The following is an 11,837-nucleotide window of genomic DNA, read 5'->3' as shown; positions in this document are numbered from 1 at the left end:
TGGAAACATTTCGACACGTTTCCTTACACCTGTTGTCCTGTTCACCTAGCAGCAAATAGGTACCTGGGTGTTAGTCGACTGGTGTGGGTCGCATCCTGGGGGACAAGATTAAGGACCACAATGGAAATAAGTTAGACAGTCCTCGATGACGCACTGACTTTCTTGGGTTATCCTGGGTGGCTAACCCTCCGGGGTTAAAAATCCGAACGAAATCTTATCTTATCTTATCTTAATGATCCCCCATCAGTAAAATGGGTACTGGGAGTTAGTGGACTGGTGTGGGTCACATCCTGGGTGTTAGTGGACTGGTGTGGGTCACATCCTGGGTGTTAGTGGACTGGTGTGGGTCACATCCTGGGAGTTAGTGGACTGGTGTGGGTCACATCCTGGGTGTTAGTGGACTGGTGTGGGTCACATCCTGGGTGTTAGTGGACTGGTGTGGGTCACATCCTGGGTGTTAGTGGACTGGTGTGGGTCACATCCTGGGTGTTAGTGGACTGGTGATGGACTGACCACATCGACTCAAGGCTGATTGACTGATTACCTCATTCTCCTCCTGTTCTTCAAGTTTATCCTTTGTATGGACTGATGAAGCCACTGTGTGGCGAAACGTTTCCTCAATAAAGATACCCAAGAGTTGCACATGTGTCTAACTTAAGATTTCTTCATGAGAAGAGTAAGGAATAAGTATATATATTAAAGAATTCTTTGGGAATTAATACCGTTCTCTTGTCAAAGACTGCATGGAGGATGTTGCTTAGCCAAAGGCTATTTGATATTTTTGCTATAACTTATTTGGTTATAAGGGCTAGTTTCCAATGGAGGCATTCAATTTCTTAAGCAAACTTGGACACGAGTGAATATCTTGGTAAGTTTATTCAGGTATACACAAATACAGTTACATAGATTATCATACACAGCAGTGTATGTGTATAGAACCTTGGATAGCCCAAAAAAAGGTCAGCCAAAGTGACTTACTGAATTCTCTCTTCCAGTCAATGGTATTTATAGACGTGAAAATATTCACTGAAACATTGTTGTGGTGTCTTTATGTGACATGATGGGTCCAGGCGATTTGGCTATGTTGGTAACAGATGATGGGTACTGATCATTTGGGTTATTAGTTATTACGCTATTAGAGGAGAAGTTACGTTTGTCCAAATGTGGTCAAGAGAAAATGCAGATGTCTCAGTAATTTACATGAGTTCCATTATTGTGAACCATTAGGAAGCCAGATATTTATGGGTCTTTTCCCTGAATAAGATTAACCCATTAATTGTCATGGCATTGTTCAAAGCATCTCCACGAGTGCACCAAAAAAACTGAATTTTTGGATTTAAAAAAAGAGGTTAATTTTCTGCATTAAAAGACCCTGCAAAAAAATTAATGCCAGTAATTACTGAGATCCAAGGAAGGGGTGATTTTTTTACGAATGATTATAAGGAAAATTGTGCATAATTCTGGCAACATGTTGATGTAATTAGCTTGTTTCTGTCATATTTTTAAGTATGTTTTTCCAAAAATGTGATTTTTTTTTGGTCTGGCCATCATCAAAAAGACATGATGGGAATTCGTGTTTTTTTTTCCTCCAAAAATTAAGATTTTTATGATTGTTTCATTCTAAATACACTAAATTACAACATCACTGAGGACTCCACTCAACTTTAGTAAGTGATAACAGCTCAGTCGCCTGTGGGCTGCCAACATGTGTTAAGGCGCCATATACTGAAATGTGGCGCGCCATCATCCCAGACTTTTACAGAATGCATAATATATGTATAACTCAGGAATAAGTTATTGACACTATTTTTCATTTTTGGCTAAAAGTATTTATAGGAGTGTCATGATTTTTACTCATGTTATTGAGTAATGATGGCTCTACTACCATGTAAATTGGAATTGCGATTTTTTCTCCCCCCCCCAAAAAAAATCCTTAACAAAAATAATAAACTTTAACATACTTTATTAAGCAATCTATTGATATTTTAGCTCAAACGAGGTTAATATCAATATTATCTATCCCATATCTTTCATCTGTTGTCAGCTACATCATTGTACATCTTACTAATTTTATAGATAAGGGAGAGTTTTATGACCTATAGAAAAGGGCAATTCGTTTTATTCTATCTTGTAAGGTAAAAAGCCAATACAAACACGGTGTGTAGGCTTCAAGTGCTGCTTAAATCACTGTAAAAATCTCATTGAAAGTGACCCAAAAATAAAAAAAAATGACTTCGCATTAGTGAATCCCTGAGGGTTTACCACGCGGTTCTGACTGAAGTTCAGTTGAACTGGTGCTTCTACCGGGTATTATGTAGTAACATATATATTTAATATTGCATATAATGAATGTGGAGACCCAATCTATATTGCCTAGGCCTATAAGCCCTCTGGCACTAAACTTGAACACAGGAAAAATATTGCATTGGTCAACAATTTGACAGTTCAAGAGAGATGTAGTGATAGTTACTGCTATCAGTGTGACAGTTATTACTGCCAGTGTGACAGTAACTGTCAATGTGAAAGTTACTGCTGCCAATGTGGCAGTTACGTTTTAAGTTGTAAACTGAGCAAATATGTATTCCCTATATTCATCTTTGGTACAGGTAGACCATAAGCACATCATCCCACATCCATAGATCTGTACCACCTCTCTTTTCTTAAGGTAAGTAGAAATAAATAGCTGTGTACAGAAAGACACTCTAAATGTCACTGAGTCATGTTTTTGCCGAGGTTCTTACTGAATAATGAAAATTAGGTTAACATCCTGGTTGATCAGATCCTGGTCCACCATAAGGCCTGGTCTCAGACCGAACTGCTGGGACGTTGACCCCCGAAACCTTCTCTAGGTAAACTCTAGTAATTAGTGGTCCAAGAAGTGACCTGATATCATCATAGTGTTTACCTATAACCTACAACTCCCAGAATGCCACCCACACCAGTCCATTAACACCAAAGATGTGACCCACACCAGTCCACTAACACCCAGGATGTGACCGACACCAGTTCACTAACACCCAGGATGCCACCCAAACCAGTCTACTTTTGGAAAATTAAATTTACCTGGATGTAAATGGTAACAAAGATAATTATTCTTTATCAAGGTTACAGAGACATCTAGGAATTTTAGGACACTTAGGTCGCAAAAAATGTCCTTCGATACTTACGATAACCTATCTCACCACAAGTCACTCTGGACCTATATTAATTTCAAATGAAATATACATCAGGAATTCTGGTAAAAACATTAATATATATATGTGGACTGTATATTAAATTTAAAATGTGAATACATATACATTGAAGGAGAATTTATAATAATAAGACTCACAATTAGTCTGGAGATTATGGTGTGTCATACTCAAAACCCCCCTGCCTAAATTATGAATAAATACTGGCCAGAATTTCAACATAGACAACTTAGCTGGGGTTCTAAAGCTATCCTGTCCATCTGTTTAATGCTCACGTTATGCAGGACTGCAAATCTAACAATTTCGGCTCCTATTTGGGAAGTTTCAGCCACAATTTAACTTCCAGAGTGAAGAAATTTATGCAGATTTCACAAGCGTGACTTTTGCCAGTTCCAAACAATGGCGTCTCTTCTACAGCGATGCTCACCCATCGCTCGTTCTTTATTTATTTACAATGTGAAGGCTTACTCAGCCCTGTAATAACTTCAGACAGTATTACCAAGGCTGGCTCCTCCTCAGGAAAATTAATGAATAGAAAAAGAAATAATAACAGACAAACATAAACACTTTATTATATAGAAAATATAAAATATAAAACACTTAAATATGAAATATTAATCCTACATTAAAGAAAATGAAAAATGAAAAATATAAATGATAACTGAATTCAATGCTAATATATATAGAGGTGTCTGGTGTTGGTGACACTGAGTGTTGAAATCGTAGCCATTGCCGATGATGGGGGGGGGTCGCAGGTGTTAGTTACAACCCACTGGCTAGTTCTTCACAGTATAGCCTTGAGTATTCTATCCCGATGACAGGAAAGCAGGTCCTTTACCGCTGCAATGATGAGGGGTTGCGTCCGGCAATTTCATACAGGTGCACAGGTAATTAAATCCAAAAAGGGGAAGTCTCAGGATGTTAGTCCATCTCCATCAGTTCTGCTCGTTGATTGGCAGGTGACCCTCTCTGTCATCCAAGCTGGAAAGATAGACAGGTTACCCACTGCTTAAGAAATCACTCTCCATGATAAGTACAATACCTAAAAGATGAGGTGATTATTACAACAGTCAACCTAGAGCAAGACTGAAAGGACTAAGTTTATTATTGGCCAAAAGTGAAGCTTTTAACCAATAAATCCACTAGAATACAAGGCAGGCATGTACTTACAGTAGTGTTGGGAGCTGTGAGTCTAGTGATTACTGTTTGGACTGGAGCCCCACACGTCACCTTTCGGGGGGGGGGGGAAGAAGGAAGGGAAGGGATAGCTGGAGCAAGACTGACCCTACCTTAACAAGCAGCTGGCAGTCAAGCTATCACTTTCGGGGTGGGGGAAAAAAGGTGGGAATAGCGGGAGCTTGACTTACCCTACCTTAACAAGTAGCCGGCAAGCAAACTATCACTTTCGGGGAAGGAAAAAAAGGCGGGAATAGTGGGAGCTTGACTTACCCTGCCTTAACAAGTAGCCGGCAATGAAACTATTGTTACTATATACTCCGTCTCTACTCCTATCTATTGAACTTTTCCCTCACATACAAATTAATTTTTATTATCTACAATATATGCCATCAATTTACATGCAAAATACACTGCATTTTTGGAAAATATACAGTACTTCCTACACTACTAACACCCAGGATGTGACCCACACCAGCCCACTATCACCCAGGATGTGACTCACACCAGTCCACTAATACCCAGGATGTGACTCACACCAGTTCACTAACACCCAGGATGTGACTCAAACCAGTCCACTAATACCCAGGATGTGACTCACACCAGTTCACTAACACCCAGGATGTGACTCACACCAGTCCACTAACAACCAGGAAGTGACTCACACCAGTCCACTAACACCCAGGACGTGACTCACACCAGCCTACTAATACCCAGGATGTGACTCACACCAGTCCACTAACACCCAGGATGTGACTCACACCAGTCCACTAACACCCAGGATGTGACTCACACCAGCCCACTAACACCCAGGATGCCAATCACACCAGTTCGCTAACACCCAGGATGTGGCTCACACCAGTCCACTAACACCCAGGATGCCACTCACACCAGTCCACTAACACCCAGGATGTGACTCACACCAGTCCACTAACACCCAGGATGCCACTCACACCAGTTCACTAACACCCAGGATGTGACTCACACTAGTCCACTAACACCCAGGATGTGACCCACACCAATCCACTAACACCCAGGATGTGACCCACACCAGTCCACTAACACCCAGCATGCGACCCACACCAGTCCACTAACACCCAGGATGCCACCCACACCAGTCCACTAACACAGAGGATATGACCCACACCAGTCCAATAACACCCAGGATGTGACCCAAACAAGCCCACTAACACCCTGGATGTGACTCACACCAGTCCACTAACACCCTGGATGTGACTCACCAGTCCACTAACACCCAGGACGTGACCCACACCAGTCCGCTAACACCCAGGACGTGATTCACACCAGTCATTAAGGCTGTTCAGCCTATCACTTTCCACCACTTTATTCAGTCGTGGCTCTAATACTCTATATCGCTTGGTGATAACATTCACTCTTTTGTAAATTTCTCCTCGTCAGGAAGACATTTTTTTCTCTTCGAAGTCCGAGTTTCTGGGCGAGATGAATTAAGTTCATCTTGTGGGACGATCTTATCCTCAGAACTTAAAGTTCTCTTTCTTTTTTCTGCCCGAGTCTCTGTGCGAGAAGAACTTTTCGAGTTTCTAAGTGACATTGGGCATTGTATCGCCTCATTTTTCTCACTCTATAGAGAATGTTATGTACTACATGACACTGTATCGCTAGATAATATTTTTACTCGTTTTGCGACGCATTCTTCTTCTTCTTCTAGTACACAACGTTTTCTCTTGCCAGTTCGACTCTCTGCATCTACCAAGCTCGGAGGTGACATCTTATCATCATCCATCTCTTTTTTTCCTGCAGTTTTATCCTGTGTAACGGATGAATACATTTTAACTGCGAGATCAAAGGATTCCTCGCACAACGACGGTTCTTGCTTCACCTCCTCTTCTGTATTTTTCCTGGGTATATGTTTAAAATATGTAAAGTAAGAGTCCAGAAAGTTTATTATTAAATCTAGCTCGGCCCTTTCCTGAGGGTTTTCAGACTTACCTGCAGTGGTCCAGTGTCTTAAAGGTAAACCGGTGACCTCAGGTTTGATCTCCATGTGTGAAGTCATAACAGCTAAACTGTATATGTCAGTCTGAGGAGTACAAGGCTCGGCTCTCTACATCTCAGGTGCATCTCTCTCCTGCCTTTTTCCTCTGTATAGCTGCTCGTACCTTTTCCGTACAACGTATCCAAAAGGTAGTGCCAGACAAAAATCTATTAGAGTGACAATGTACTTATGGCCCTCTTTCATAGGCACTGTTCTAACGGCGAAGTTAGCCAGTTTGATGTTGTTATGACAATAACCCAGTTAATGTAATCTCTGTACAATACGAAATGATTGTAACAGTAAATCCAGCTTAATCAATTCATTCACATCATTTTTTTCTAAAAACCTTTCTAAATCTTCGCCACAATAAACTGTGACAATCTGATTAGTTTCGAGGGATATACCAATCAGAGGAACTTTACCTTCCATGTCACCAAGACGGGTCAAAATCACTCCTTCATTAATGATTTGTCTCCGTGATGCCGTCTTTATAACAATTTCTGATCCTGGACCAGAATACAAGGAAGCCACTTTATCAAGTTTTATCCTCTCCTTGCCTTCCACGAGAACTTCAAGTTCCTGTATACTGAGAAGAGGAACACCTTCCTCCACAGGGTCTGGAATGGGAAAGAACTTTCGGCTTGTCATATTTAAGTAGAGAATACAAATTATCTTACTTTTGCTTAAAATGTAATAAATAATAAGTACAATATTAAATTAGTTATAATGGATGTATATTGTGTAGATAACTGCTCTGATATACCAGGTGTGTTCTGTAGTGTTCTGGAATGTACGCTGTGACGTGCTCTGTATTAAGTGATGTGTGCCATAGGGATGTGTGAATAGGGCATATATGATTTATTGATGAATAATGAAATGATGTGATGTGTCATGCAGTGAAGTATAATGTTGTGATGTGTGTTGTGTTGTAGTGAAGTATAATGTTGTGATGTGTGTTGTGTTGTAGTGAAGTATAATGTTGTGATGTGTGTTGTGTTGTAGTGAAGTATAATGTTGTGATGTGTGTTGTGTTGTAGTGAAGTATAATGTTGTGATGTGTGTTGTGTTGTAGTGAAGTATAATGTTGTGTTGTGTGTTGTGTGTGTGTGTTGTGTTGTGTTGTAGTGAAGTATAATGTTGTGATGTGTGTTGTGTTGTAGTGAAGTATAATGTTGTGATGTGTGTTGTGTTGTAGTGAAGTATAATGTTGTGATGTGTGTTGTAGTGAAGTATAATGTTGTGATGTGTGTTGTAGTGAAGTATAATGTTGTGATGTGTGTTGTGTTGTAGTGAAGTATAATGTTGTGATGTGTGTTGTGTTGTAGTGAAGTATAATGTTGTGATGTGTGTTGTGTTGTAGTGAAGTATAATGTTGTGATGTGTGTTGTGTTGTAGTGAAGTATAATGTTGTGATGTGTGTTGTGTTGTAGTTAAGTATAATGTTGTGATGTGTGTTGTAGTGAAGTATAATGTTGTGATGTGTGTTGTGTTGTAGTGAAGTATAATGTTGTGATGTGTGTTGTGTTGTAGTGAAGTATAATGTTGTGATGTGTGTTGTGTTGTAGTGAAGTATAATGTTGTGATGTGTGTTGTGTTGTAGTGAAGTATAATGTTGTGATGTGTGTTGTAGTGAAGTATAATGTTGTGATGTGTGTTGTGTTGTAGTGAAGTATAATGTTGTGATGTGTGTTGTGTTGTAGTGAAGTATAATGTTGTGATGTGTGTTGTAGTGAAGTATAATGTTGTGATGTGTGTTGTGTTGTAGTGAAGTATAATGTTGTGATGTGTGTTATGTTGTAGTGAAGTATAATGTTGTGATGTGTGTTGTGTTGTAGTGAAGTATAATGTTGTGATGTGTGTTGTGTTTTAGTGAAGTATAATGTTGTGATGTGTGTTAGGTTGTAGTGAAGTATAATGTTGTGATGTGTGTTGTGTTGTAGTGAAGTATAATGTTGTGATGTGTGTTGTGTTGTAGTGAAGTATAATGTTGTGATGTGTGTTGTGTTGTAGTGAAGTATAATGTTGTGATGTGTGTTGTGTTGTAGTGAAGTATAATGTTGTGATGTGTGTTGTAGTGAAGTATAATGTTGTGATGTGTGTGTTGTAGTGAAGTATAATGTTGTGATGTGTGTTGTAGTGAAGTATAATGTTGTGATGTGTGTTGTGTTGTAGTGAAGTATAATGTTGTGATGTGTGTTGTAGTGAAGTATAATGTTGTGATGTGTGTTGTAGTGAAGTATAATGTTGTGATGTGTGTTGTAGTGAAGTATAATGTTGTGATGTGTGTTGTGTTGTAGTGAAGTATAATGTTGTGATGTGTGTTGTAGTGAAGTATAATGTTGTGATGTGTGTTGTGTTGTAGTGAAGTATAATGTTGTGATGTGTGTTGTGTTGTAGTGAAGTATAATGTTGTGATGTGTGTTGTGTTGTAGTGAAGTATAATGTTGTGATGTGTGTTGTGTTGTAGTGAAGTATAATGTTGTGATGTGTGTTGTAGTGAAGTATAATGTTGTGATGTGTGTTGTAGTGAAGTATAATGTTGTGATGTGTGTTGTAGTGAAGTATAATGTTGTGATGTGTGTTGTGTTGTAGTGAAGTATAATGTTGTGATGTGTGTTGTGTTGTAGTGAAGTATAATGTTGTGATGTGTGTTGTGTTGTAGTGAAGTATAATGTTGTGATGTGTGTTGTGTTGTAGTGAAGTATAATGTTGTGAAAAACATTAATATAAATATGTGGACTGTATATTAAATTTAAAATGTGAATACATATACATTGAAGGAGAATTTATAATAATAAGACTCACAATTAGTCTGGAGATTATGGTGTGTCATACTCAAAACCCCCCTGCCTAAATTATGAAGAAAATACTGGCCAGAATTTCAACATAGACAACTTAGCTGGGGTTCTAAAGCTATCCTGTCCATCTGTTTAATGCTCACGTTAGGCAGGACTGCAAGTTCAATAATTTCGGCTCCTATTTCGGAAGTTTCAGCCACAATTTAACTTCCAGAGCGACGAAATTTATGCAGATTTTACAAGCGTGACTTTTGCCAGTTCCAAACAATGGCGTCTCTTCTACAGCGATGCTCACCCATCGCTCGTTCTTTATTTATTTACAAAATGCACTGTATTTTTGGAAAATATACAGTATTTCCTACACTACTAACACCCAGGATGTGACCCACAACAGTCCATTAGCACCCAGGATGTGACTTACACCAGTCCAGTAACACCGAGGATGTGACTCACACCAGTCTACTAACACCCAGGATGTGACCCACACCAGTCCACTAGCACCCAGGATGTGGACTACACCAGTCCACTAGCACCCAGGATGTGACCCACACCAGTTTACTAACACCCAGGATGTGACTTACACTAGTCTACTAACACCCAGAATGTGAGTCACACCAGTCCACTAACACCCAGGATGTGACTCACACCAGTCCACTAACACCCAGGATGTAACCCACACCAGTCCACTAACACCCAGGATATGACTCACACCAGTCCACTAACACCCAGGATGTGACCCACACCAGTCCACTAACACCCAGGATGTGACCCACACCAGTCTGCTAACACCCAGGATATGACTCACACCAGTCCACTAACACCCAGGATGTGACTCACACCAGTCCACTAACACCCAGGATGTGACCCACACCAGTCCACTAACACCCAGGATATGACTCACACCAGTCCACTAACACCGAGGATGTGACCCACACCAGTCTGCTAACACCCAGAATATGACTCACACCAGTCATTAGGGCTGTTCAGCCTATCACTTTCCACCACTTTATTCAGTCGTGGTTCTAATACTCTATATCGCTTGGTGATAACGTTCACTCTTTTGTAAATTTCTCCTCGTCAGGAAGACATCTTTTTCTCTTCGAAGTCCGAGTTTCTGGGCGAGATGAATTAAGTTCATCTTGTGGGACGATCTTATCCTCAGAACTTAAAGTTCTCTTTCTTTTTTCTGCCCGAGTCTCTGTGCGAGAAGAACTTTTCGAGTTTCTAAGTGACATTGGGCGTTGTATCGCCTCATTTTTCTCACTGTACAGAGAATGTTATGTACTACACGACACTGTATCGCTAGATAATATTTTTACCCGTTTTGCGACGCATTCTTCTTCTTCTTCTAGTACACAACGTTTTCTCTTGCCAGTTCGACTCTCTGCATCTACCAAGCTCGGAGGTGACATCTTATCATCATCCATCTCTTTTTTTCCTTCAGTTTTATCCTCTGTAACGGATGAATACATTTTAACTGCGAGTTCAAGGGATTCCTCGCACAACGACGGTTCTTGCTTCTCCTCCTCTTCTGTATTTTTCCTGGGTATATGTTTAAAATATGTAAAGTAAGAGTCCAGAAAGTTTATTATTAAATCTAGCTGAACTCTTTCCAGAGGGTTTTCAGACTTACCTGCAGTGGTCCAGTGTCTTAAAGGTAAACCGGTGACCTTAGGTTTGATCTTCATGTGTGAAGTCATAACAGCTAAACTGTATATGTCAGTCTGAGGAGTACAAGGCTCGGCTCTCTACATCTCAGGAGCGTCTCTCTCCTGCCTTTTTCCTCTGTATAGCTGCTCGTACCTTTTCCGTACAACGTATCCAAAAGGTAGTGCCAGACAAAAATCTATTAGAGTGACAATGTACTTATGGCCCTCCTTCATAGGCACTGTTCTAACGGCGAAGTTAGCCAGTTTGATGTTGTTATGACAATAACCCAGTTAATGTAATCTCTGTACAATACGAAATGATTACAACAGTAAATCCAGCTTAATCAATTCATTCACATCATTTTTTTCTAAAAACCTTTCTAAATCTTCGCCACAATAAACTGTGACAATCTGATTAGTTTCGAGGGATATACCAATCAGAGGAACTTTACCTTCCATGTCACCAAGACGGGTCAAAATCACTCCTTCATTAATGATTTATCTCCGTGATGCCGTCTTTATAACAATTTCTGATCCTGGACCAGAATACAAGGAAGCCACTTTATCAAGTTTTATCCTCTCCTTGCCTTCCACGAGAACTTCAAGTTCCTGTATACTGAGAAGAGGAACACCTTCCTCCACAGGGTCGGGAATGGGAAAGAACTTTCGGCTAGTCATATTTAAGTAGAGAATACAAATTATCTTACTTTTGCTTAAAATGTAATAAATAATAAGCACAATATTAAATTAGTTATAATGGATGTATATTGCGTAGATAACTGCTCTGATATACCAGGTGTGTTCTGTAGTGTTCTGGAATGTATGCTGTGATGTGCTCTGTATTAAGTGATGTGTGCCATAGGGATGTGTGAATAGGGCATATATGATTTATTGATGAATAATGAAATGATGTGATGTGTCACGCAGTGAAGTATAATGTTGTGATGTGTGTTGGTCAGTGGTAAGTCGAGTGTGGGGTTTGTAAAGAAACATCGTTGGGAAAGTT

At 39.8% G+C, this 11,837-nt stretch overlaps 1 protein-coding gene across 1 annotated transcript in view; it reads right to left on the bottom strand.

Moving 5' to 3' along the window:
* LOC128702551 (anoctamin-1-like) overlaps positions 1-11,837 on the bottom strand; it is a 118,122-nt gene that overhangs the window by 37,668 nt on the left and 68,617 nt on the right. The window lies entirely within an intron of this gene.

Source organism: Cherax quadricarinatus, chromosome 98 (genome assembly GCF_038502225.1).
Source record: "Cherax quadricarinatus isolate ZL_2023a chromosome 98, ASM3850222v1, whole genome shotgun sequence".
NCBI classification, from domain to species: domain Eukaryota; kingdom Metazoa; phylum Arthropoda; class Malacostraca; order Decapoda; family Parastacidae; genus Cherax; species Cherax quadricarinatus.
Note: the sequence above shows the minus strand (reverse complement) of the source record. Positions and strands in the feature narration are given on the sequence as shown.